Source organism: Pezoporus wallicus, unplaced genomic scaffold (genome assembly GCF_028554395.1).
Source record: "Pezoporus wallicus isolate ANWC-B61680 ecotype Strahan unplaced genomic scaffold, APGP_CSIRO_Pwel_v1 contig_2908, whole genome shotgun sequence".
Classification (NCBI taxonomy): Eukaryota; Metazoa; Chordata; class Aves; order Psittaciformes; family Psittacidae; genus Pezoporus; species Pezoporus wallicus.
Window position 1 is genome coordinate 6,221,868 of NW_026642179.1, and position 26,251 is coordinate 6,248,118.

Here is a 26,251-nt window from a genome sequence, read left to right on the forward strand (position 1 = left end):
TCCCTTCGACTTCCTGGGAAGATCCGTCACAAACAGCTTCTCTCCCTCCCCTAGCTCCTCTTCTTCTAAGTCTGGTCTAATCTTTGTCTGTTCCTCAATGTTGCGCAGGCAATCATGAGTCAAACTTTCACTTGGCTCCCCATATAAGAATTGTGCTGGATTTTGTAAGTTTGTTACTTCAAATTCTAATTTAGGAGAGGAGATTAAAATGCCTTCATACTTCATAAACCGGGCGTCTGTTATCCATTTATCAGCTTTCTGCTGTAATATACCCGATATTATCTGGCGACAGTACCTTTAGTTCCCCTCCAAAGGTGATTTTATGTGCTTCTTCTACTAGGAGAGCTGCAGCCACTATTGCCTGTAGGCAGGCAGGCCATCCTCTACTCACAGGGTCTAAAAGCTTAGAGGGGTATCCCACCGGCTTCTTTCCTCCTGCCCATTCCTGAGCCAAAACCCTGAATGCAGTTCCTTCATCAATATTGACGAATAAATAAAATGGTCTCTTTACATCCAGTAGGCTTAAAACTGGGGCATTAACTAAGCCCGCCTTTAATGCTTCTAATTGCCCCTCATCATCTGCTGTCCACTTTAATAATCCGTCCTTTTAGTCAACTTAGTATAGAGGAATTTCACCTTTTTGCTGTAGTCTTCAATCCACTGCCTGCAATATCCAAAGAGCCCTAACAGCTGTCTAACTTGCCTCTTAGTTTTAGGGGCTGATAGTGATAGTATGCTGTTTACTCTCTTGGGGTCTAACTTCTTTGTTCCTTTGCTTAGTCTATGACTCAGGTATTTTAATTCTTCTTCAACAAATTGCACTTTTGACTTTGATACCTTCAATCCCTGTAGGCTCAAGAAATTTAATAATTTAATGCTCTCCTGTCGGACTTTCTCCTCACTTTTCCCAGCTAAAAGTAAATCATCTACATAATGAACCAGTGTGACACCCTCACTTAACTCATATCCTTTTAAAATTTGTTCCAAGGCTTGTCCGAATAAGTTCGGAGATTCTGTGAACCCCTGAGGCAGAACTGTCCACCGTAATTGTTGTTTTCTATGGGTATCCGGGTCCTCCCATTCAAAGGCAAAGTAGTTTCTGCAATCTTCTCTCAGAGGACATGCCCAAAAGGCATCCTTAAGATCTATTACACTGTACCACTCCTCATCAGGACCTAATTGACTTAAAAGAGTGTGAGGATTTGCCACTACAGGGAATCTAGCTACTGTTCTCTTACTGATTTCTCGTAGATCATGCACTAACCTGTATTTTCCATCTGCTTTCCTTACGGGCAGGATGGGATTGTTAAAGGGAGACATACAAGGTTCCAGTAATCCTTTTTCAAGTAACCTCTGGATTTCGGGTTTCAAACCCTGCCTCCCTTCTCTAGACAAAGGGTATTGTTTTATCCTTACTGGTATTTCTGGGTACCTTATCGTGATTGAAAACGGTTTGATATCCAATTTGCCTACCGTTTCTGGGGTATACCATACTTCAGGGTTTATCTTTTCTTCATCTGTTACTCGCAGTGGGCACAATTTAATCTTCAATGTTTCATCCTTTACCTCTAAACTAATCCCTAGTTCAATCATTAGATCTCTGTCCAATAAATTATAGTCTGCTTCAGGCACTAGCAGCAGGGACCCCACCCCCATTTTGGAATGCCTTTCAAAAAGTACATCCTTTATTACAGGTACTCCAAAAGGTTCTCTTTTTGCTCCAATAACCTGTACCGTCTCCGGGGATATCTTACATCCTCGGGGCAATTCTTGAACAGTTGATCTTTCCGCTCCTGAGTCTACTAGGAACTCAACTTCTTGTTGCCAGGGACCCACTTTTAATTTTATCAAGGGCTCTGTTCTTTCTCGAGTCCCCAGCAGATAGAGCCCCTGACACCCCTAATCTTCCTTGAATATCTTCTCATCCATCATCCTCTTTCTACAGTCTTTCTTAACATGTCCTTTTCCTCCACAATAGAAACAAACCACCGTTCCTCGTTCTTTTTCCCTTGGAGGCCTCCGGGGTCCCGATCCCGATTGTCGGGATTCAGGCACCTTCCTAGGAGTGGGTACCCTCTGTCCTCTGACCGCCGCTACCAGCATTCTAGCCTGCTCCTTGTGCGTCTCCTCTTCCCTACGAACATATACCTTCTGAGCTTCTCTCAGTAGTTCATCTAAACCGTGGTCCTGCCAATCTTCTATTTTTTCCAGCTTCTTCCTAATATCCATTCATGATTTAGCTACAAATTGTGTTTTCAGTAAGGCTTGCCCCACCGGAGTGCTAGGATCTAGCCCTGAATAAAGTTGGAGATTTTTTTCTAAGTCTCTCTAACCATTCCATAGGGGTTTTGTCTTTCTTCTGGTGTTCACTGAAGGCCTTATTAATATTTTGTTCCCTAGGGACAGATTCCCTTATCCCCTGAACTATGATAGTCCTTAAGTCCTGCATATGGCCTCTATCCATTTCATTTTGATTATTCCAATTAGGTCTCTGGAGGGGCCACTTAACATCCGCCGCAGGACCTTGCTGATGTTGCCGGTCCCAAATCCTCATTCAGGCCCTCTGGATCATATCCCTTTCTTCTGCCGTGAACAAAATACCCAATATAGCCTGCAGTTCATCCCAGGTGTAAACGTTGGGACCCAAAAACTGATCTACTCGTTCTGCAACTCCCAGGGGATCCTCTAATAAGTTACCCATTTCCTTCTTGAAGTCTCTAATGTCTCCTGAGTTCAAAGGGACAGAGACATATCCCATACCAGGTTGAGAATCCTCTCATTGCAACCTCCCAGAGGGGATATAGATTACCCCTGCTTTCCCTTACCCTACTTTGGCTCCGGGTCACCCGCCTGTCCTCCTCGGGGGAACTAGGGGTAGAATCTGAATCACTGGGGTAGTTTGGAGCTGTTGGAGGAGGAGAGGGCTGCAGCGGCGGCGGTGGTGGTATATAAGGGGGAGGCGAAATGGGGATTTCATCCTCACTCCACGTCTTCTTCTTTGTCCCCCCTTTTCTTTCTTTTAAAGGATATAAATTTGTCCTAGTCTCTGACCCTATACATAAATGTGCATACTCGCTTTCCTCCAAACTAAATGGTTCCTTTGAATTAATGTAAATATTTAAAGCCTGGCAGATCCAGTACTCAAAGGACCCAAATATGGGCCAATATAAATGATCACCTCTAATTTGCTTACCTCCCCAAACTTCCATACAGTAATGTACCATTTTTACTTTGTCCTTACCCCGCTTAGAAGGGTAGTCATCCCAATATTTAATCATCAATCCCAACGGACTATCCGGTGGTATCTGGGGTAGCTTAGCCTTAAGTTCCGAACCCCCCATAGAATCAGAAGGCTTGCTTTTCTTCTGTCCCATCTTCCGGAGTGCCTTCTCACACACACACAGTCTTTTTGCCCCCTGTTCGTGGCCCAGTCCCTCGCAGGAGATGGGAACCGCACTACTAAGGGGTCCGCACTTGCTTCGTCCTTAATTGGATGTCTCACACAGGCACACTCTGGGATACCCAACCCCAACTGAACAGGTAACCGGCCTATACTTACGCACTCCTGCATCTTCGTTCGGAGCTTCGTGCACAAAGATTATGGGGTTGCCGGCTTTCTTTTGCTTGCTGTCGAATTTAGGATTCGTAGGTAGAGGGTATGGTGAGATAGCATCCAAGCAAAGGCCACTATACAGCGGGGTGCCTCCCCTGTGTGGGGCTTCACACCAGATTACCTCTATCCAAGTCACGGCACCAAAATTGTTATAAATGTGGCTCAAATAAATTGACGAGAACCAGACCAATGAATCAAATCGGTTTATTGAGCAAGCAACAGCAAGCAAAACAGCGCTGGGCGGCCGGGGAGTCTCTGCTCCGCCAACTGCACGCATCCACTTCCCCAAAGTCACTGGTTTTATACTCTTCTTCATCCGATATACGTGTCACTTCCTGTCATACTCTGCGTCTGTGTGATCTGTAGATAAGGGGTCTCATTCTGCCTCCCGGTGGGTGTGGGGAGGAAGGCTCCTTATCTCCTTCCCCCATACATTGTTTACTTTACCGATGCTTGCGGTCTATAAGCAAAATGTCAAGGTGTTGTAATTTTCCAGTAACTCTTAAGCAAGCGAAATTTGATTAACAAACAGGAATTTACTCATCACATCATCATCGCTTTGACAGAAATGTCCATCATAGTCATGGGCGTTATTACACATCTCACACATGGTATAATGATCACAGGGGGACATAGTACAACAGCGACCAGCACTCCCAAGTTCCTGACACGAATCATTCTGGTATTCCTTACACAGGCAAGCTGCTGCTGCCTGCCCTCCCAGGCGGCACCGGCCAGCGCCTGAACCGTACACCGCGGCCTTCCTACTGCTTCTCGCCTGGGCTTGCGCGATGGGCCCGCCTCAGGCCCCTCACGGCCTGGCTGGGCAGTGCGGCGGGAACCAGCGATCCCACCCCCCACGCCGAAGGCTCCGCCTGGGGGTGGGCCTTGTTGCTCGTCCCGCTGCTGGCAGAGGGCTCCTTCCGTCTCTCACCGGAGCCAGTGGTTCTTGGCTCCGCCTCAAAGCGCGGAGCGACTATCCAGGCTTGGTGAGGACGGGCAGCGGGTAGTAGAAGACGGGGAAGCGGCAGTGGGGGACCCACGGTGGGCCCGTGCTCTCTTCCGCTCTCGAGGCCGGGGACGCCGCCGCTGTGGAGAGTCGCTCCTCGGGCCGCCGGTAAGGGCCGCGCTGCTCCTCTGGCGGGGCTCGGGGCGGGTGGTGCGGCAGTTATCTTGGGCTGGGCCGGTGAGGCCTTCCCCGGCTCCTCTCTGTTGGACCGGGAAAGCGGCGATGGAGGCGGCCCTGAAGCCCGCAGCATGGCGGTACCGTCCTGACAGGCGAGGGGCATGGCCAGCGGGAGCTGGTACAGAGCGGGGGCTGGCAGGTTGTGAGTTCGCTGCTTGTCTCGGAGATCAAATTAACGGCGCTTAAGCGTCGTGTAAGTAGCTGAGGAAACACAATGAGACCCGCGGGTGCGGTTGTCCTCTGAGCTGTTTGTCTCTAGAACCCCCCCCTCCGCCCTTATCACCTTAAGCAGAAGTTTATAGTCTTTATTGTATGGCGATTGAAGGCGGTAAGACTGAAAGATGTTATTAAAGACCCGCGAGAAGTAATGCTTTGAGGGTTGTGCGCTCGGTGTTTCGGGTCTCCTGTGTTTTAAGCTCTTGCCCTGGGAGTCCTGTGCTTTCTGTGATTTTTGCTTCAGCCTTTCAAGTAGGCATGGCGAGGTTAAGCGGTGAGGAGCCGGTGCTCGGGCTTGTGTAGGAGGGCCACCTGGAGTCGACTGTTGTAGTTGAACTAATAAGCCTATTTATATAACTAACGGGAAAATAAAATGGTTTTAGAGGTATAGGTTGCTGTTTCTTGGAAGGGTTGTCTTGAATAGTGCGGTTGAAAGGATTGCTTAGCTTATTCTATCTGGAAAGGCAGATGGAAATGTGAGGCAAAAAGGCAAGTACCCCATCAATACTTTGTCAGCTCTCTTTATGTGCTCTGGGAAATATGTTTTAGATGATGAAATAGAAGGGCATCAGGTAGGACGTTAGTGAGTTTTCCCCTGAAGCACTGGATATTCTTCAGAAGCCCGTGGGAATGCTGGAGGTTGTTTTCCTAGAAGTTATGAGGTTGATTCAACTCTTTCTAGGAGCTCTGTGGTAATGTTGGGCCTTTCCTGGCTCATAACTAGCCTCCTGGGACGATTTAAAAGTAGAACAAAACAAACCCAGCTCATTTTGACTTTTGGTAAATGTTTTCTAGCTCTTGCATCTGATAATAATGGGAGTAAAACTTGTCGCTAACATCAAAAGCTCCTCACTGGGCTCTTATCTCCCTGTTTCCTTGAATTAACAAGCCAGTGTCCCAAAACAGTTAAAGTGGATGTTCTTGGCAGAGAAAGCAGACTTGTGTTAATGATCACTTTTATATTACTGTCCACAAAATTAAATCTGTTACTCTCAATAGCTGTGCCAGTATAAAAGTTTCCCTGCGTCTGGAAGCAAAGCCTTAGCCAGTATGCTGAGGTCGCTCTGAGGGTGTTTATCAGGAACTGGTGGTTCACTCTTCATTAACTCACTGCAGTAAGGTGCTTAAGAGTTAAAGGATGAAGCCCGCTTCATGCATCTTAAACAGTATTTTTTTGTTTGTTTTCAGGAAATAATATATTGTCTGATGTTTTGGCAGCAAAAAAAAAAACAAACAACAAACAAACCCAAACCTCAAAGCATTACAACATGCTTCATATTGAGACCAAACCATTAGGCCCTGCTTAACATAACTTTGCTATTTAGCATCAGTATTAAAACCACAACTGCTTAATAGAAACCCATGTGCAAGTAAGGACCTGCCCTCCTGTTAGGGCATGATATACAATAAGTTAGAACTTGGGTATGTAGGCATTCTTTCATCTGCTTCTAGAAGTTGCATATAAGCAGGGGCATCCCTAAAGGCAAAATATGATGAGAATTTGAACAAAGAACCAAGCATGTAGCTTGCAGGTATTTGCATTTAATCAGTAATACTAAGCTAAAAGGTAGACAGTTGTAAGAATGCTGATTAATACTAACCCATAGACTACCCTTGTAGCCCTAACCCAAGTGCACAATAGGATAAGAAAACCACAAGTTATGTAACTTACTGAATTGTATGAGCATATATGTTAGATAAAATTATATCAAGGTGAAAAGTAGGTATAAAAACTCCCAAGATTCACTGCTCATGACATATGTATGGAGGTTTGAACCCCCACAGTCTTCTGGCGCCAATAAAAGTTTGTGCTTTACTTTACAATGTGTACTGTGGAGTGATTTCTTTGAACCAATATCAAGTTTGTTGTTGGAATGTTTTGATTTCCCGCTTAATAGTATCTAAAACTGTTTATCATTAAAACTGTTTCTCCAGGTCATCGGTCTGCCAGGTTTTTAGAAGAACTTTTATTTTGCCGTTTTGGTTCTGTTTTCTACTTAAAGCACAAATGCTTTTTCACTTCCTACCACTCTTCAACTACAATAATTGCAGATCAGTAAAATATTATGATCTGCAGGAGACTGGTCTTCAAACACTGGCTTTTTAAAAGCCAGCAGGCAAAAGTGTTTTGGCAGTAGAATATTTTTGTTTACAAAAATTATACAGAACACTGTTTCCCAGCTTCCCCCCTCTTTTTGTGATGAAAAGTGGTTAAAAGGGGCTTGTTGTGTTCTCTTAGTCACCTCTGATTGAGTATAAGGGTGTATGGTGGTATATTTCCCCACCTCCCATCCTCTGGGCCACTCTGATCTCAGCAATTCATTGGCCTTTCTGTAATGGGTTGGGTAGTGAAGTGTCTCTTGACTGTACAAGGAACATTTGCATGGCTAAAGTGGAAGACAGCATTGACTATACCAGGAATTCCCGTTGCCTATCCAAGGTTGGAAGTGAGAGCAGGAATAATCAATCATCCTGACAGCCTCATAATGTTCCTTCCCCTAATCGTAGCCTTAGTGGAACAATACCACTGTTACTGGAGTTCTAAACTGTTTCTAGTAATTACTGACTCAGGTTGTGGCCAGGATGGAAACTTACTGATGACTAAAGCCGGTCATCTTGCCACCCTGTACACAGTTGTCCTAAGTGAAGTCCTTTGCGCTCTCCTGGACCACACTGGGCTGCGACCTGCATCTCCCTCTAAGTGGGAGGCCTCTCAGAGGTCATGAAATCTCAAGTTTGAGATAATCAAAGGACTGTCCCCAAAAGCCGATGGTGGGGCCTTGATCGAAGACTCCCCACTTCTTGAGGCTCAACCCTCACCCACTGAGAAGTGCTGAGATACTTGATGTGAATATTTCACTGAACTCAATGGGAATTTTTAACAGGTATATAAAGTATTGAAGTACTGAGGCCTGAACAGTAGGCTCTAACCAAAGTTGACCTCTAGATGAATCTCACAACCCGATAATATATATCTTGCTATATGCATAGTATTAATTGCATATGTAATATATTATCTGTTTTAGTATGAATATATATATTTTGATGCCAATCTATAAAAGCTTTGTTGTAATGCTTACTATGTAATAGTAACTAGCAGAATGATGCCTCTTTATTTAGAGACGTATTACAAGGCCCTGAAATCGGATGTCTGGCTTTGTTGGGAAATATGTGATGAAACCTGAAATAGATAGAGATACTCCCTTGGGCTTCTTCTTAAGTCTTGGCCAGGCTTTGGGCAGAATCCAACAGGGAGGGTGACACCAAATGTTTCCGCACATGAAGTTTTGCAAGATGTTTATTCATCTACACATAAGCTGGACCCTCTTGCAGTGACTTTGGAGACCTCACCTATGAGTGGATGCACTGTGTAGGACCTGCCAATTGCTGGGAAAGGTTGTCTATATCCTCACTGCAACTGGGACTCTCCAGCAATTCCGGATCTGGATGATGGTCAAGTATAAGGGCAATTGGTGATGTATCTTTCTTAATCACTGTAGTTAACCTTATGTAGTAATGATGCATTACCCTATTTGCTTTGCTGCTTAAAACTAGAGTATCATAAGTTTGTTATTTTAGCTAAATGCATTACTTTATTCCTGTGTTACCTTGACATAGACAGTAGAATAAACCTACTCTGTTACTGGTGTCTGTGTTCCTTCTGTCGACATTTGCTAAAACAGTATACCTTTATGTGTGTGTATCTGTGTATAAATTGATTTCATTACCCTATTGGAAGTATAGTATGAATGTTGGCATCTTTGATCTGTACTTAAGTCACTGTTGTGACTACAGTAATCCTGTTGACTAACTTTGTTAATGTTAAATTAGTCACAGAATCACAGAATTGTTAGGGTTGGAAGGCACCTCTGGAGATCATCTAGCCCAACCCCCCTGCAGTGATAGACTGCTGATAAATCTTGTGATCCATCTTAAACTGAATAAACCTTAGACAGTTGCTAGTTTTTGTGATCTACCTTAAAAGTGCAGACTGCTGCCAGGTCAAAAGCTGTGTTAAAAGCCCATCTATTGTGAACTGGTACTTCTACAACATCATATTAAGATTACCATTTGCTGATATCTTGGGAAGTGATCCTTTAGGTGATCCTAATTGATTACACATGTAACCCTTTATACATAAACAATTGACTAAGCCTGGGACTGAGGTTGGATTCATCTGCACCTGAGCTTTATCAGTTTAGAAAGCAAGGGGGTCCACCCGGAACCTCATGACTCAATGGCGGGGTCTCCCTTATCCGTATGTGTGTTCAATCTCTCTGTGAATCATTCTAAATTCTAACTTGATTTTCCTGTGTTTTTTTCCAACCCTAACTATTCTGTGTTTCATTCATGTAGTAATAGAGTGAACCTTGCCATTGAACTTGTATGTTATACTTACATATTTAAACTACTTTTGCTAATGCTTTTAGTGATTATTTGAGCAACCCTGAACTACTAATTTGTGACAGCGTGATAATGCACCTGGCCAGGTGAGGGGGTGTCCTTCTCAGGCAGGCCTTTGTCCATAATAGAGCAGCTGAGCTGCTCACTACAACCTTCTGAGACACCACCTGGGTCTGCTGACTTTTGGCTGCGGGGTGCAAACAAGGAAGTGGTTTCTTAAATCTTGTATGTGCTCAGTTTCGTTTGCTGCAACCATGAGCAACGTGTCAGTGGGTTGGGGATGTGTGGCACTGTCATGGTGTTTGTGGTCTGTCCTGATCCTAATCAGTGCAATAACTAGCCTGTTAGTTTGATGTTGAGCCTTTTTTCTCTTTGTTGATGACCCACAGTCAACAAGTGGGCACAGGAGGGAGATGAATACTCCTCACCCACTGATTTAGGGGTCAGGAGGGAAAGCTGAATACAGTGAAGAAAGTAAAGGGAGCAGAAGGTCCTATTCTGCTATCTTAATTCCTAGAGCAGTTCATGCTTTGCTGGGTCTTACTGAGGGTTTATGGGAAACTGTAGAGCCTGCTGGTGACCCTCTAGAAGAGGAAAGAAAAAAAGTATAAGGAAAGATGGTGAAAACACAGACTATGTTAGCTTTAGGTGATTGGTGTATTTGCCTTAGTGATACTGGGTGCTAATAAAAAGGAAGATGTTGCTTCACAGCAGATGGGATTTCAAAACCTGCAAGATGATCTTACTACTGTAAATCAGGGACACAAACACAGGAGTTCAGTGATACTGCTAGTACAGGTCATTGCTTTCTGCAAGTAATGGTAGCACTTGCAGCTTAATGACTATTGTCCCTTCTAGGAGCAAAGGTCAGTAACGAGCTACTGTTCTTCCAGTGGGTGCTACACATCTGTCTGAAAGGGCACACTAATGAGGTTGCTGAAGCAAGTGATTTTTTTTTATTATATAAAAAGGTGGAAATGTGGAAGCTATTTTATTATCTGTGGTCTGGATCATCCTGAAGTAGCATAATCCATGCAATTGATAACGTAGAAATAGGGAAGAAAATAGGGTTGGGATAAATGTAAACTTCTCAACCTGGCTTTCCACTCAAAGTACTTCTTCATACTATTATACACATAGTTTTTGGAAGGACTCCAGTACTTTCCCACTGATGACCCAGAACAGTTTTTTTGTTTTTCACGTTTGACTCCTAAACACTACTAGGATCTTTCTGACTAGTATTTCTGTTTCTGATAAATGGAGTTGTAAGTTCTCAACAGTTTTGAAACTGCAAATGTAAACCAGAAGAGCAGCAGGATTTTAGTACTTGGAGAAGTTGCAAGGAAGATCATTTTATGAGTGGAAGTGTTAATAATGTAACCTCTAGTATACAAGAAGCTACACAAATCAGCAGAGAAGAAAGGCATTATCACACCTATACCTTTTTCTTTTGAAATACTCCTGTAATCTTGAAGCTAGTAGTAATCTTTATTGCTGGTATAAACTATCTCCATAAAATAGAAATATGCCAAAGTGCTCTTCTAGTATGTGCTTGTGAAAGATTGCTGTTATTCTCCATGACAGAAACTCGATTAACTTCTTAATTTGCACTTCAGTGTTCTGTATGTAGATTGCAAACTTCAATGAGTAGTCATTATGTAATGAATTATTAGAGAGCAACAATTTTAAAAGGAGATAGGTACAATTACTAGAGATGTGAGACAGTTCTTTGAATATGCTTTAAAACTTGGAGGGAGCTTGGAAATTCTTCAGAGTGTAAAGTGCATGTTATGGCTTTTCTGTATTTCACCGTTGTTTCTGTGAAGTGTGATAGTAAGTGGAAATCTGCAGTGGTTTAGGGGGGTTAGATATTTTCTAGAAAATGTTATCCTGTCCAAGAAAAAGCAACTTCAGGCTATGTTTTATCATTAACTTCTGTTGTTGTAATGCTAGCAACTAGAAAACTTTATATGTATACTTATAGGTATATAGTTCCATTATATATGTGAACTATGTATACTACAGAGGCAGGGACATTCCATATAAAAGTGTTGCTATTAGAAAAGCTTTCATCTGCAGGTTTCAGAATAGCATGCGAGATGCTAATTTGTGTGATGAATCTGATCTTTGTTACTGATCCCTTTTCCCTGCAAATTTTCTGATTTTGTGTTAAAAATAACTTTCGTGCTTATGGCAGTTAGTCAAAAGTGACTTTAATTTTTTCCCTGAGGAGCATAAGCCATAAATAAGCTTGGCTGATACCATCAAGCAATCAAAGACAATCTTGAAGAATTTGTTTTCTTTTGAGCAGTGACATCTCTTTTGCTGATACTGGTATGCTTCTTTGTACCATGGAGAACTAGAATTTTAAAACTCCTTGTGAAGCGTAGCTCCCCAAATGCCTGGAGTCTGGTGCATGCAGGAAAATACACTTATCTTTCAGAATAATCTCTTTGAGCTCAGTTTAGATGCTGTTTATGACAAATGCAGATTTTATTGTGTCTAGTAGTTCTGATTGTTGATGGATGCCATGGTGTTTATCTGTTTTATCTCATTCCTGGTGAGAAGAACGGCCTCTTTCCTGTTGCCCTTCTGACTGTGACTGCAATTCCCATGAATCTTGCAGCAGCATTGCAGGGTGTGATGCTGTTGGACTGTGAATCTGGTCCATTGCCAAATGCCATGGTGTGCTTTTTCCTAATTTTCTGATTTTTGTGCTATCTTTGAATAACTTTTAAAAATTGAATTATGTAATTTCCCAACTCCAGAATTTCCAAGTTCCCTCCAAGTTTTAAGGCATATTCAAAGATATGTTTTCTCTGAGTTTCAGTGTTTCCATGTGTGGAATAATTATAAATTAAACTTGCATTTAAAATGTAGCATTGTTCACACATAAAGGGAAAATGGACTTTCAGGGGAAGATGCCGCTATACCTGGTATGCGAGGAATGTGCACTCCACAGCAGTTCCCATGCCAACATTGATGGAGGATGGAGCGAAGTAGAGATTCTGCGGGCAAGCTCTGCCATAACATAAGCAGAGATGGGAACTAGGTGGGACTAAAAACAGATAAGCTGCATACTTGCTAACCTGAGCCAACAGTCTGTCATCTTTTGACAAAATGTTGTGCGAACTTTGCTTCATTATAATGCATTTTAATACAAAACCAAACCTCTACCTCCAGTGCTACCAGCCTCCAAAGTGAGACTACCCCTCTTTGAGCATGCTCTTAATTCTTTGTGGTATATACATTTAAAAGCAAAGTGAGAGAATTTTACACCAATAATAAGAAAGGTATGTGTGGCAATGGAGGCACGGACTCTGTTTCTGGTTACAAACAAAATCCTTTATTGAGTTAGCTTACAGGCTTTTATAATATTCTGCCTAGCGGTTAGTAGTGGTTAGTTCCATTGGTACTTTTCCATCGTGAAACAGCCTTACTGATCACACACTCTTTCAGCCGATCACCTTACTGTCCACGCGCCTTTGCTTGAGCAATTATTTCTAAACATAGCTCTTTTCTATCACTACTCGTTACATTGTTACTTCCACTCCCCTTGACCACACCTTCTTTATCTTGTCTTAAGTGACCTTCTGTTTCCGTATTTACAGTTCTCAGCAATTATCTTGATTTTCTTTCTTTGGTTCCTCCCGATGTTCTTTCTCCGGTTCCTCCCGACTTGTCCCGTTTACTTCTTTCAAGGTTTGCGGCTGATAAGAGTCCAGATGTCCGGGCTCTCATCCAGGTCTACTGGCGTTGCCAGCGCAATTTCTTGCAGAACATTCTCCACATATCTCCTTTCTTTTAAACTACTAAAGCATTTTTGATAGGTTTAGTGATCAAATGATTTATACAAGTAATTAAACAAGGACCTGTGATTAAAATACATAAAAAGATTCCTACGCAGGCTAATGCGATTTTAATAATGTCTTTAAACTGTGCACTGATGCCCCATCCTGAGAGTAAACTTTCTAGCCAATTCCAGCTACTGTCCACTTGCAGCCTCTGAACTCTGTCCTTTAAGTTTTGAATTTCTTCATGGACAGACGCAATGTGATCAGACAGGTTCATGCAACGCATCCCATCAAAGTCTTTACAACCGTGTCCTTGAGCTCGTAGCAAAAAAATCTATGGCAGCTCTATTTTGAGGCGTAGCATGTTTGACTGAATCGTTATCTGTCAGCAGACGGTTGTTGCGGGTGAAAAACCTCCAGGGTAGTGGCTGAGTCTTTTCCCGCCTCTCACCGGGAGGAGTGGACTGCCCCCGCCCCGCATCGCGCATCTTGGTGGGCGCCGCACTAACCTGTGCCTGCCGCAGTACACAGAGGGGAGGGGCGGGCGAGCAGCGCAGCCCTCTGCCCGCGAGCCGACAATGTGTGGAGCCCGCCGGAGCCTGCTGCTGCCTCCCCCGTGCGAGTGAGCGAGGCCGCGGCAACAGGGAGGTGGAGGCGGCCCGCCCGTGCTCTGCAGCTCTATGTCCCGCCGCCGCCAGGTGTAGCCCTCGGCCGGAGGGGATCCGCCCCTGCAGCCTCTGTCCAGCTCCCGCGGGAACGCCGTTTTCCTCTTCACCGTCCAGCCCGCGGTTCGCCTCATAACGGACAGGATGGGTAGCATTCAGTTTTTGGAGAAGGTTTACATCGCCGTGATTTTTCGCTTCTTTTTTAATGTTTTTCCACACATCATGCGGGTCAGCGGGGTAAAGGTCGGTCTCTTTATCAGGGTTGATTGGTCCGGGATCAAAAGGGCCATCTTCGCCTGGCTCATCTGCTGCCTCAGCCCCAGTTACCAGGGGTGTGGAAGATTTGGTTTGGGATTGCAGAAGGCAGGCTTGATCTTTTGAGCCAACATGTTTCTCTGTTATCTCGCACACAGTTCACCAAGGGGCAAGCAAGCTTGATGCTATGGGGTCTCCCCTGTTTGCCTGATCCCAGAGCTTAATGCCTGCTTCGTCCCATTTCTCAGGGTCATAAATATTTATTTTGTCTACACCAGGCACTTCCATGGAGACCCATTTTAATATTTTTCTCAGATCAGATTCTCCTATTTCTGCCTTATTCTTGGCCATCATGACTTCCATGAGTCTGCACAGTTTTTTCTTCTCTAGACATTTCAGATCCCATGTTTCCCGTTGCTCACCTCTCTCCTGAAAAGATGATGGAGTGCGGCACTGCTGTCCTGCTTCCTTTCAGCAGCGTTGAGTTCAACAGGACGTTGCCATCACTTCAGCACTGCAAGCTGACATCTATTTCCCAGATGTGTTCCTGTTCAGGCGCCATTTGTGGCAATGGAGGCACAGACTCCGTTTCTGGTTACAAACAAAATCCTTTATTGAGTGAGCTTACAGGCTTTTATAGTATTCTGCCTAGCGGTTAGTAGTGGTTAGTTCCATTGGTACTTTTCCATCATGAAACAACCTTACTGATCACACGCTCCTTTAGCCGATCACCTTACTGTCCACACGCCTTTGCTTGAGCAATTATTTCTAAACGTAGCTCTTTGCCAGCACTACTCGTTACATTGTTACTTCCACTCCCCTTGACCACACATTCTTCATTTTGTCTTAAGCGGCCTCCTGTTTCCATATTTACAGTTCTCAGCAATTATCTTGATTTTTCTCCGGTTCCTCCCGACTTGTCCCGTTTGTTTCTCCCAAGGTTTGCAGCTAGTAAGAGTCCAGATGTCTGGGCTCTCATCCAGGTCTGTTTGGCTCTGCTGGCATACCTTCTTGCATGACATTCCGCACAGGTATGTATGACTGGAGTCACTCAAGCTCCACCTTGATGGAGAAAAATAGTATAAAAATGGCCCAAGGAAGTGGGAATGTTAGGGAAGACATCATTGTGGATGGGTCAAAGAAGATTCCATCAGCAGATTACCCTTTACTCCTGGGACTGGTTGACAGGGTGGACCCGTCTTCCCCCCCATAGGGACGCCTTTGGGTGAGACTTGCACTGTACCAAGTGCTTCCCCAGGAATATTAGGAATCTCTATATAGTTACTTTCTACTTTTGTATTTTAAAGCCAGGCTGTGTTATTCATAACTTTATCGTGCATTTGTAAAACCTGTTATTTGCACATGCTGTTGCAGACAGTGTATTTATTACCGGCAATGCATAAGAACCTGTATCTGTTTCTGCAATAAACTCCACTGTTTAAGTAGCTAATTGTAATAGTTTTCTCATTGAATGTGACCAAATCCTTCAGTGTGGCCGTGTTAATTCACGAGCATGATTAGGCTGAAGGTTCAGTGTGCTATTAGTGCATCTGGAATTGTGATTGTTCAGTATATCAAATGTGACCAGACTGGTAGTGGTAAATTGGGCATCAGTCAGAATCTAAGCCTAGCTGTACCCAACCTTTCTAATATCTGAGGACCAGGTAGAGCACAAGGGGGGGTTTATTTTCTGCCAACTTGTCTTGCCTTTTAATGCAACACCATGAAGTGTGATGACAAGAAATCTGCAGCTGTATCCCTGCCTCAGATATCCCTATTGAAACATAATTTCAGATTTGTAACATAAATATTAACATTGCCGTGACTGATATATCAGTGAAAATGTGTAGAAATAGCAGACCAAGAGTTCAAAGAATGTCCTGTGGTGGCAGTGAAGAAGCATCATTTCCAGTACGCTGTTTCCAGCAATAAAATTGGAAAACGTATTGAGTGTAAGGGTGCATGGAAGATGAGAGCATCTGCTTTAATAACCTTTTCAGTGCAAAAGGAGACATTACATGGGAAGGAATAAACCAAATGTTCAGAGGCACAAACTTGATGTATAAACAGTACTGGGGATAATAACAAGAAGTAAATAGCTACGCTAATTGGTAAGAATGTGTAGAATGCGAGAGTGTTTATTTCAGCAGGGTTATCTGACCCCGAGCCTTGTCAAATGGGGTTATAGGGAAAAGAGAGAAGCAATAAAGAAGACTTAAACAAACCTGACAGGCAAATGTGAAGGAATCAAACAAACCTCAGTAGTCTTGCTAACTAAGTGATGGGCCATTGAGAAACTATAGGTGAACCTAGACTTTTAAACTGATGAGAGTGAAAACCTGAGAGTCCCTGGTGTGACTGGGAGGAAGAGGGTGGTGCAACTGCAGAGGGGGAACAGACAGACGAGGTTATAGAAGGGGCCATTTGTCTAAACAGTGGCTGATCAGGAGGTCTGTGACTGATCTCTATGCCTGATCCCTGCAGCTAGTCTTATCATCTTAGATCTTTTCTTAACCTTTTTTCTGCATAGTGTCTTTATCCCTTCTGTGTGGTGCCAGCAACTGGAGTGAGAGGGTGCGTGGGTCAGTAGTTGGAAGTACCATAGTTCTAGGCACCATCTCCATAGGTCCCACAGACTTTGTCTGGAGTGCCAGGTGCATGGGAACAGATGTGAGTGGATTTAGTGCCAGCAACAGGAGGTGGACCAAGGCTGTAGGCACCTGTGGTGCCAGCAGTTGGAGTGAGTGAGTGGAGGCCTCACCAGGGTGAATGAAATGCTTGGTGGCTAGAGCAAGACTGGTTCACAGCTTGTATGCCTGATACTGGTTGACAGTGAGGGTGAATGGGGTGTATCTTCCCCACATTGGGTGTATGGGGTTTGCCTGTATAATTTGCTAGCAGACTTCAAGGTGGACTAGCTGATGGGTAGGAAGCACTGGGTCCAGGCAGAGGTAGCAGATGGGCAGAGGGTCTATGCTGGTATTTAGGGGGATTCGTGAGTGTTATGATTTAAGCATTGTACCAGCTACAAGGAAGGAGAAAAGAAATAACTGTTACAGCTGAAACCAGGACAGTGAGCATGGAGTGCTTATGAAACAAGCATGTGAGTGTATGCATCTGTTTGCTAATGAGCATAGAGCTGGACCAGACGGCAAGTAGGAGAGCCTTCAAAGTGGGCAAGAGGGTGTGGGATCCGTGCAAGTGTATTGGATGGACAGAGGAGCTGTACCGGTACTTGATGGATCTTAATGTGTGTGTGCTTGTGACTGTAGAGAGTCTGGGTATGTGGGTTTTAAAGAGAGACTTGATCCTGACTGGCCAAAGAGGAGGAAAGTGAATTGTCTGTCTGTTCTTCTGTTTTATGTGAGTCATGTGTATAGATGATGTTGAAGGCAGCACGTTTTGTCTGTTTCAGTGTCCTGTATGTGCCTCCAGGATGTATGCTCAGCCTTGCTCCTGGCTGAACCTGCAAAAGGGATAGCAGGAGTGCTCATAGGCCTGCTGTGGAGATACCCGGGTTTCCAGACAGGGTTCCAGCCTAGGGACAGGAGGAACCCCCAAACCACCAAGCTGCTTGGGATGGTAACTTATGGCATCCCTTCACAAGCACTGAGACTATGCCAATGAGTTAATTAGAAGAGAATAATTTTGATGGGTTTTGCGTTAATGGCTGTTGCTTGAACTGAAAAATCTGACCTGCTTGTTCTGTGTGCACGTCCTGCTGTGCTAGGTTTGGACTTTGAGAATGAAGTGCATTCACTTCACAAAAAATAAAAAATAAAAAATCTCCAAATAAAAAAAAACCAAAACTTGTTAACAAACTGACGGAGATACTGTTGGATGATACTGATTAAAGTCACATTAAAAGTCCGGGTGGTTGGAGGACACAATGCTAAAAACACCAAGGAAGGCTGGGAGGAAGAGCCTGATTCTACATGAAGTTCATGGGTGTAAAACTGAAACGGGCCTATCCAAAAAACATTTTTCTGATGCTCATCTGAAGCAGCAAATGGCGTTAGGACAGCAAAGCTAATAGGAAAATGCACTGTTTGAAATGATGGAATGGGAATTGGCAAGAAGTGAGTGGTCTTTGTATTCTTAAAGTTACTGTAGCTACTGTGTGATCGACTGTCAGTTTGAGATGCAGGTAATTTCTGACAAATTATCTCCTACATTACTGCTAAGAATTGTTGTGGCAAGAAAACCCTTGTTTGCTGGTGCTGCTGTGACAACCAAAATACAGATATAAACTGAGGAAAATGAAAGTTCTCGTTGTATATATACTCTTTCCTTTGGGCACATTTGGTTGATTCCAACCATCAGTACAAATGGAGGTCTGCAAAGCTGCTCTAATATATCTGCGATATTGTATATCAAATGTACTGAATTAATTTAAAATGCTTTTGGTTAACTGAGACTGGCTGCTAGAAGTCTAGAAGCAGAAATGGGGGAGCATAGTTGTGCTGGCCTGCAGAAAGGACAAAAGTTCAGCTGTTCTTGAAAGCTTATGTTTGCTGAACACCATGTCCTGGAGAGGGGGGAAACAATGAAGATCAGAGTGACTGGCACTGAAATACATATGCTTGGTGTTTAAGAGTTTCGATCTGGTTAAAGGAAACTTTTAGTAATGAGTAAGAATCTCTTATAACTGTTGTGAGTGCCTCAGTTACACTTGTTGCAGGGGAAGTTCAAAGTGTGTAAGGAACCACTGCTAAAGGTAGCAGCAGAAGAGGTTTTATTCAAGTATGATGTAAAAGTGAGGCTTAAGATAAGTCCCATGGCAAGGTTAAATTTATTACTGCACAAAGGATATAATACTAATTAAAAAATATCAATACAAGATCTTAATGCCCTATGATTCAAGATTATACATTATAGCAGTCACTTACCAAAAATCTGCTGTTGGTAAGGGGTCTCTCAACCTCAAGGAGTAACCTTGAGAGGCCTCCCAAGCCAAGGGGAGATCATCACTGTGCACCCAGCTGCTTAGCAGGGGGACTTTGGAAAAGGCTTGCGCAGGTTGTCACATTTATGGAATAAAATGGTTGGCTTGTAGTCAAATTACATGTGATGGGAATGGTAAACATTAGACTGCTTGTACCCACAACTTCAGTTGTTCCTTGACAAATTAGACTTGGAAGAGCAGCCTGTTATTAATGTGTTAATCACATGGTTAGTGTTCTGGTTTCCCAGCTCACATGCATCAAAGCTCATTGTCTCACTGTGTTCCTGTGTGGGTTTTCAAAGAGCAGGTTGGAACTAGAGAAGTTGGTGACCTGGTCATGACCTTGCCATTTATTTCCCTGGGAGCCTGAACCAAACTATTACTATTATGTTTAGGGAGTTGAGCACTTCTGTCACACTCCACTGTGTGACTACAGTCAATCGACCTTATTGAATCATAGAGCCATAGTATGCTTACTTCTTTCCTCTATGTCATAAATATTCAACGTATTGCAGATCGGTGATAAGGTACACTTATTTGGTGAGTTACTTAGCTTAAGCGTTACTATTAATGCTAATTATATACTGTTGTGCAAACAGAATCAGTTTGATTGCATGTGTTTTACGTATTGTAGGAATGAGGTCTGAGGCCATGAGGTATGTAGTGAAAGGATTAATGAGGTCAATATTCTAATGGAGTGATTGGTTGCTGAAGAAGGTGATATCAGACAGAGGCTAGATGGCCTGCCTCAGCAGGGTTGGAAGAGGGTGAGATAAAATGATTTACAGTTCTGTTCCACCCTTGTGCAAGACCCATAGCCCATGGGGTGCCTGACTCAGACTCTCATTATCCCTCATTTACATTTGGTGGGACATCTTTGAGCACATCTCTAAGCTGGACCTCCCTGCACTTCCATCTCATTTCTATACCTGCAAAGACTATGAATCTTGAATGTGCCTTAGGAGTGCCTACCTTACGCCCATGATAGAAAAGTACTCGTATTACACCACATTGGTGAAGCGAGCCAAATGTGAGTTACATTCTGACCCAGAAGAGTGGAAAGATCGTGGTGAAGCCACTGGATTGGTGTGGGCTGTTGAAGCATTGTTTGACTCTTGTGTGCACTTAACTCTGGTTAAATAAACTCGCCTATCAAGTAGAAACTCCTGCTAATGCTATTTGGGATTCTTTAGCTATACTCAATTCTCAGCCATAAGCCACTTCCAAAATGACCCTTGCAAAGCTGATACACCAACATGGAGTAAGTGGATATCCATATCTCCCAAGAGGACTTTTATATCTGTGTCCTAAATGTGACACATGACCTAGGAAAGCGAGTAGCGGTTGTGAAAAAAGTTGCAGAGGAAACCCACAAACTTTGGGAATCAGTGTCCAGTACTTGGTTGGGATGAATGTTCAATATGCTTGGTTTTGCTCTGACAGGATGGCTTCAAGACTTCATAGAATATGCATTAATAGTTGATTCTTATTGTTGTTATTGTTATATCATATATGTAAAACCTTGTTACCAAAAGCTATAACCTTATGTGTCAGTGTACTTCAAGGTTAAAGCCCTGAAACTGTACTGATTGCACCTGCCCTAGGCACAGATGTTACTAAATGAAAGGTATGCCAAGGGAGGAGAGAAAACAAATTTTAAATTCCCTTATTGCTACTATAATGGAATTCTATAATTGAAGGTAGTAGTCACAGGGTGGATAATTTAAGAATGAGGCCTGAAGCCATGAGATAAATGAAGAACGATTAAAGAGCTCAAAACCCTGATAGGGATGATTGGCTATTGATAAGGGTGCTATCAGATGGAGGCCATCTGGCCTGCCTCAGCAGGGTAGAAGAGGTAGAGTTGCTGTTTCACAGTTCTGTTCCACCACTGTGCAAGACTCACAGCCCATAGGGTGCCTTACTGACACCTAACTGGTACCTGACAGAGACTGCTGTTGTCCCTCATTTACATATCAAAATACATCAAAGTGAGAAAGTGGCTTCCCCCCTGCACCATCTATGAGCAGTAATTTGACCACAGTCTCACCTCCGCTTCTCTTAAATGTTAAATTTGGCATTTGAACTCCTCCATGGCAGAGGATGAGAATACAGGCCCACTGTGCAGATAAGTCAGGCTTGTTCTCTCTCCTCCTCAAAGCAGGGACACCTCTTTAGCAAGATTTGTGTCTCTGACTACATTGGATGATACCTGAGTGGAACTGAGCTTAATGAGTTACCAACTGTCTCATAGTCTCCCTCTGTTTTCCTTGTTTAGGTGTTTTCTGGCTCCAGTGTGCAGGTGTAAAGACTTTAATGTTAAGTTATAGTGTTCAGGGAATGAAGTATTAAATCTTTGTTGGAATGTCTTACCCGCTCCAATCGACCAAAAGCCTGTAACAATTTATTCTGTGTTTTAGGCTTCATTTATTTTCCTCTGTATGTATATTCCTGGAGAAGTGCCTCTCAGAAGAAGTAATCAATAATAAATATTGCCAATAAAAAAACTGCAGTCTTTCCTATTAGAAATCACAGGGTGATTCTCGGACGTAAAAGCCAGAGACATGCCTGAAACTATCTGATAGAGAAATCTAGGTGTAGGCATTTTAGTCACGTGATAGATTTGTTGAAGAGCTGTGCTGTTACTGCTACATTAGTTGAGGTGTGTTTGAATCATAAAAACAATGAAGAAAATCCAAAAGCTAATGTGGGCGACCAGGGTGACATAATGGATATGTGGTGGTTTATCTTACTCTGGCACTGGGGAGGAATGTGAAGCGGGGCAGAAGCTATGCAGTCGCATTCTGCTTGATAACTGAAAACACACAACTGTCCACTGTGCCATTACTCTATGCAAAATCTTGCCAGAAATGATTACCCACAACTTCTACCAAGTACAGCTGCTCTGTACAATAGAATAGACAGTTTGACCACAGTCTCATCCACCCGCAGGATGCTGTGCAATAATAGTTGGTGAGGTATTAAGAAGACACTGATTTTATACCTAATGAGGAGGATGAGAATTTGACACCAAGTGGTAGGGACAGATCAATGAGTTGGTCCTCCTTGCCCTCTGTTTTGTAATAATATCTAATAGAAAAGTCTAGGTGTAGGTGTTTTAGTCACATGATCGATCTGTTGCAGAGCTGTTCGGCTACTCCTGTGTTCATTGGGGATGTCTCTCCATTCTCTTTCTATGTGCAGTAAATCAGAAATGGGCAGTTGCCTATTTAGTAGTTGCTGATGATTTCTGAGTCTTATGTTCAGGGTGAGAAGCAGGTGAAGGTGTGAAGCAGGCATGTATATTGGATGGGAAACTAACTGAAGGTTAATCATTGCTCATGACTGTGAGAAACATAACAATGTATGTTTTTGATAAAGTGTATTCAATAAAGTATATGTTTATATTTATTATGACTGTCAGAAGAGGTAGTAAAACATAAGCGTGCAGCTGTTCCATGACCTCCACATTTGGCCAGTGCTCTTGGCGTGGCCAGCAGTGAGATAATGAGAAACGGCATGACCACTTGTTGTATGGATTTAGTTAGCATGAGTCGGGCTTCTCAGTTAGCATAAGTAGAGCTTCTCTGTAAGTGGAAAAATACTAGGCCAGAGGGGAGGTTAGCCGGGGATAGCAGTGGGGGAAATGAAATTGCAACGTTAGCGACGTTAAGAACAAAAACCAGGATGTAAAACCGCAGTGTAAGAATGTTGAGGTTAGTGCTAAACATAAGTAGCTGTTGTAACTTGTATTAAGCAACTTTGTGTAAAGCCCGATCAGAAGCTTGTTGGCAAGGCATGTTAACCAATCAGCGTATAATCAATGTGTGGATTTGTGTATAAAAGATCATGTCTGATGCTCAATAAACAGCAATTGCTTGATCACATTGATCGTCTCTGCATTGTCCACGACTCCTGCGTCAACAAGTGGCGCCCGAACAGGGACAGATTGGTACCTTGCAGAGCCAAGGTGGAAGGACCGACAGGAAAAGAGGGGGTGGTGAGCCGGCCAAAAGCAGCGCTGCCCCGGTGCTGGAAGTCAGACGTCTGCAAAACTTCGGGAATCTTGCTCTGATCAGGTGAGCGGCCGGGGAGGAGATGGGGCACTCGCTATCCAAAGAGGAACAGGTGGTGGTGAAGCTCCTCCAACACATTCTCTCTAAGAGAGGTTTGCAATATGATAGCGCCGCCCTTCAGAGGCTGTTAAAATGGTCCCACGATTGTGGCTTTTTCCCTTGGTACAAGATGCATTTGGGGTTCCAGAATGGGACTGGATTGGTCAAGCACTATGGGACGAAATCAGTAAAGGGTCCAAAGAGGCTCAGAAGCACTCCACATTGTGGAGATTAGTTATAGAGACTCTTAGGGACGTAAAGTCAGAAAGGACCACAGTTGCGTCCGTGCTGATGGCTACAGCCCCAGAGGATAGGAAGGGAAAAATTGCAGGACAAAATGCCTCTGCAATGGCCTTTGCGCCTCCTGTCGTACCGCAGAGTGTCCCGAAAAGGACTGTGACTGATTTTTCTAAAAAGGGCGAATGAGCCCAAAAACCTCCAAAACCCGATGAGAACCGGCAGAATGCCAAATATATGTGGAAAGTTGCCGGTGCAGGAAACAAGGACAACCCAGAGTCTGAATTGGAGCCAGATCCAGAATCACCTGAGGCAGAGCCAGACCTGTATCCTCCTCTTCCCAACTCCAGTGATGGTTCAGAGGATGAATCCATTTGTTCACTCCATCGACAGGTGTCTGCGGGTCTGGGAGATGCCCAGTTGAAGCAGCTTTTGAAAAAACTCAAAGCTCTTGAGACACAAGAGACCGCTGCACCAACTGCGCCACCTTTTTCTTTTCCTCCTCCACACCAGGAAGCGGGTTTGGAGAAGGGGGGTGATGGGACCTGGGGGGTGTTAATCCAGCCTGAAAGTGGCGAGGGATGATTGATGAACGAGGTGGTAACTGTGGAGTTTTCTGAAGGTCCTTCTCTTTTCCCTGTTTTTGATAACGTACAGGGGGGAAAGGAGTGGGAAGCGTTTGATTTAAAAATAGTAAAGGAGGCCTGTCAAGCAGTCACAACCTATGGGTTAAAGGCACTGTATACTCAATCGATTATTGCTCATATTTTTTCTGCATTTATCTTAACCCCTTATGATATCAAAATGATTGTTCAAACATTGCTTCCCGCTAAACTTGCAACTTTTGTTTTTGAATAAATGGGAGTTGGCTTGTATGGAAGAAGCAAATCAGCCCCGCCAACAAGGAGACCCACTGTTTGTGGCGCCAGTAGATGCGTATTTGGGTTGAGGCCAATTTACCGATCCACAAAATCAAGTGAGGCTTTCTGCTCGTGTCTTGACCCGCTCCCAAGAATTGGGTCTGAGAGCCTGGCTTTCGCTTCCAAATGACAAGGCAACAAGACCAACTTTTTTGGTCTCTAAAACAGGGACTTGGAGAATCTTAGCCACAGTATATTGATCAGTTATTTGGAGTGTTGCAAGGCAATCCGGATATGAGTGATGATATGAAGGCAAAATTACAGGATATGCTTGCATTTGATGGGACTAATGATCAGGTGAAACAACTTTTGAATATATTGCCTAGAGGTACTTTGGTAGCTCAGATGCTGGAAGCTGTTGAGCGAACGGGTCATAAACAAAAGGCAGCCTATATGGTGGAGGCTGTAGGGGCTGCAGTTCGTCCAATTGTACAAGGAAAAGGAAAGAGAGAACGAAAATGCTATAACTGGGAAATCAGGGCATCTTCGTTTTCAGTGTAAGGCACAAAATAGGAATCAATCCGGAAACGGTCTAGATCAACAGCCAGTTAATCAATGTAGTACTAAATGGTGTATGCACTGTAATAAACCAACTCGCAACACACAGGAATGTAAAAGGACGGGAAACAGCAAGACGAGCGCTTACCCTCGTGCTCCGACACAAATGAAGGGTGCCTGGACTGCATTGCCCCAGCAACCATCAGCAGTGCAGGAATGGATGTGGCAACTACAGTAACTGTTGAGTGACTCTCAAGTGCATTTGATAGAGTCACAATTATGGGGACCGCTGAGGCATGGACTTAGTGCCTTATTGATTGGGTGATCCTCTGTCTCCCGTCAGGGTGTCTTTGTAGTCCCAGGATTAATTGATGCGGATTTCCAAGGTAATATTAAGATAATGGTTTATACACTAACACCACCAATTTCAATACCAGCAGGGGAAAAAATAGCTCAGCTAATTCCATTTGAAGCAAAGATACCTAGGAGGGGGACACAGGGCAGAGGCCATGGAAACTTTGGATCAACAGAGCAACCAAATGTTTTATTTGCTACGAATATTACCAAAGGGAAACCAACTAAGGTTGTAATATTATCACATAAAAATGGGCAGACTATTAAGATCATGGCGATTTTAGATACCGGAGCGGATGTTACCGTTGTTCCAGTGCATCTTTGGCCTCCCTCTTGGCCATTGGTACAGGCTTCTACTGGAGTCATGGGAGTGGGAGGCTGTCAACAGACTTTTATTAGTCAAGAGGTAGTCAATTGTTCTTTTGCAGATGGAGCCCTTGCCACTGTCAAACCTTATGTGCTGCACCTTCCTGTAGCACTGATAGGAAGAGATGTCTTGAGTCAGCTCCATACAAAATTGATTACTTCATCTTTTTAGGGGCAGTCACTGAAGAGCAGCCACCTGTACTGAGATTAACTTGGCTGACAGAAAAAACAGTTTGGGTAGATCAGTGGCCGCTTAAACTAGAAAGGCTGCAAAAAAAAAAATAGAAGAATTAGTACAGGAACAGCTTCAGGCAGGACATGTTGTGCCGTCTACAAGCCCATGGAACACTCCGATTTTCACTATCCCAAAGAAGTCAGGAAAATGGAGACTATTACACAACCTCCGAGCCATAAATGCTGTCATGCAGGAAATGGGAGCATTGCAGCCAGGGCTGCCATCACCTGCGATGCTCCCTGAGAATTGGGAATTATTAATTATTGACTTGAAGGATTGTTTTTTCACAATCTGTCTGCACCCAGAGGATTGTGAAAAATTTGCATTCACAGTACCCAGCGTGAACAAGCAAGCTCCTGCAAAACGATATCACTGGACAGTGTTACCCCAAGGGATGAAAAATTCCCCCACCATTTGTCAGGTATATGTTGCATGGGCATTGGAGCTG

General features: G+C 43.7%; 1 protein-coding gene across 5 annotated transcripts in view; it reads left to right on the forward strand.

Moving 5' to 3' along the window:
* The first annotated feature begins 4,669 nt into the window (after nt 1-4,669).
* RESF1 (retroelement silencing factor 1) overlaps nt 4,670-26,251 on the forward strand; it is a 35,275-nt gene continuing 13,693 nt past the window's right edge. For 3 of the 5 annotated variants that reach the window (XM_057427997.1, XM_057428000.1, XM_057428001.1), the window contains exon 1: nt 15,226-15,358. The gene's annotated coding sequence lies outside the window, so the exon portion shown is untranslated. Of the gene's footprint in view, nt 4,731-11,599; nt 11,754-15,225; nt 15,359-26,251 lie in introns of those variants that run through there. The other 2 variants (XM_057427998.1, XM_057427999.1) reach the window with 2 other exon arrangements.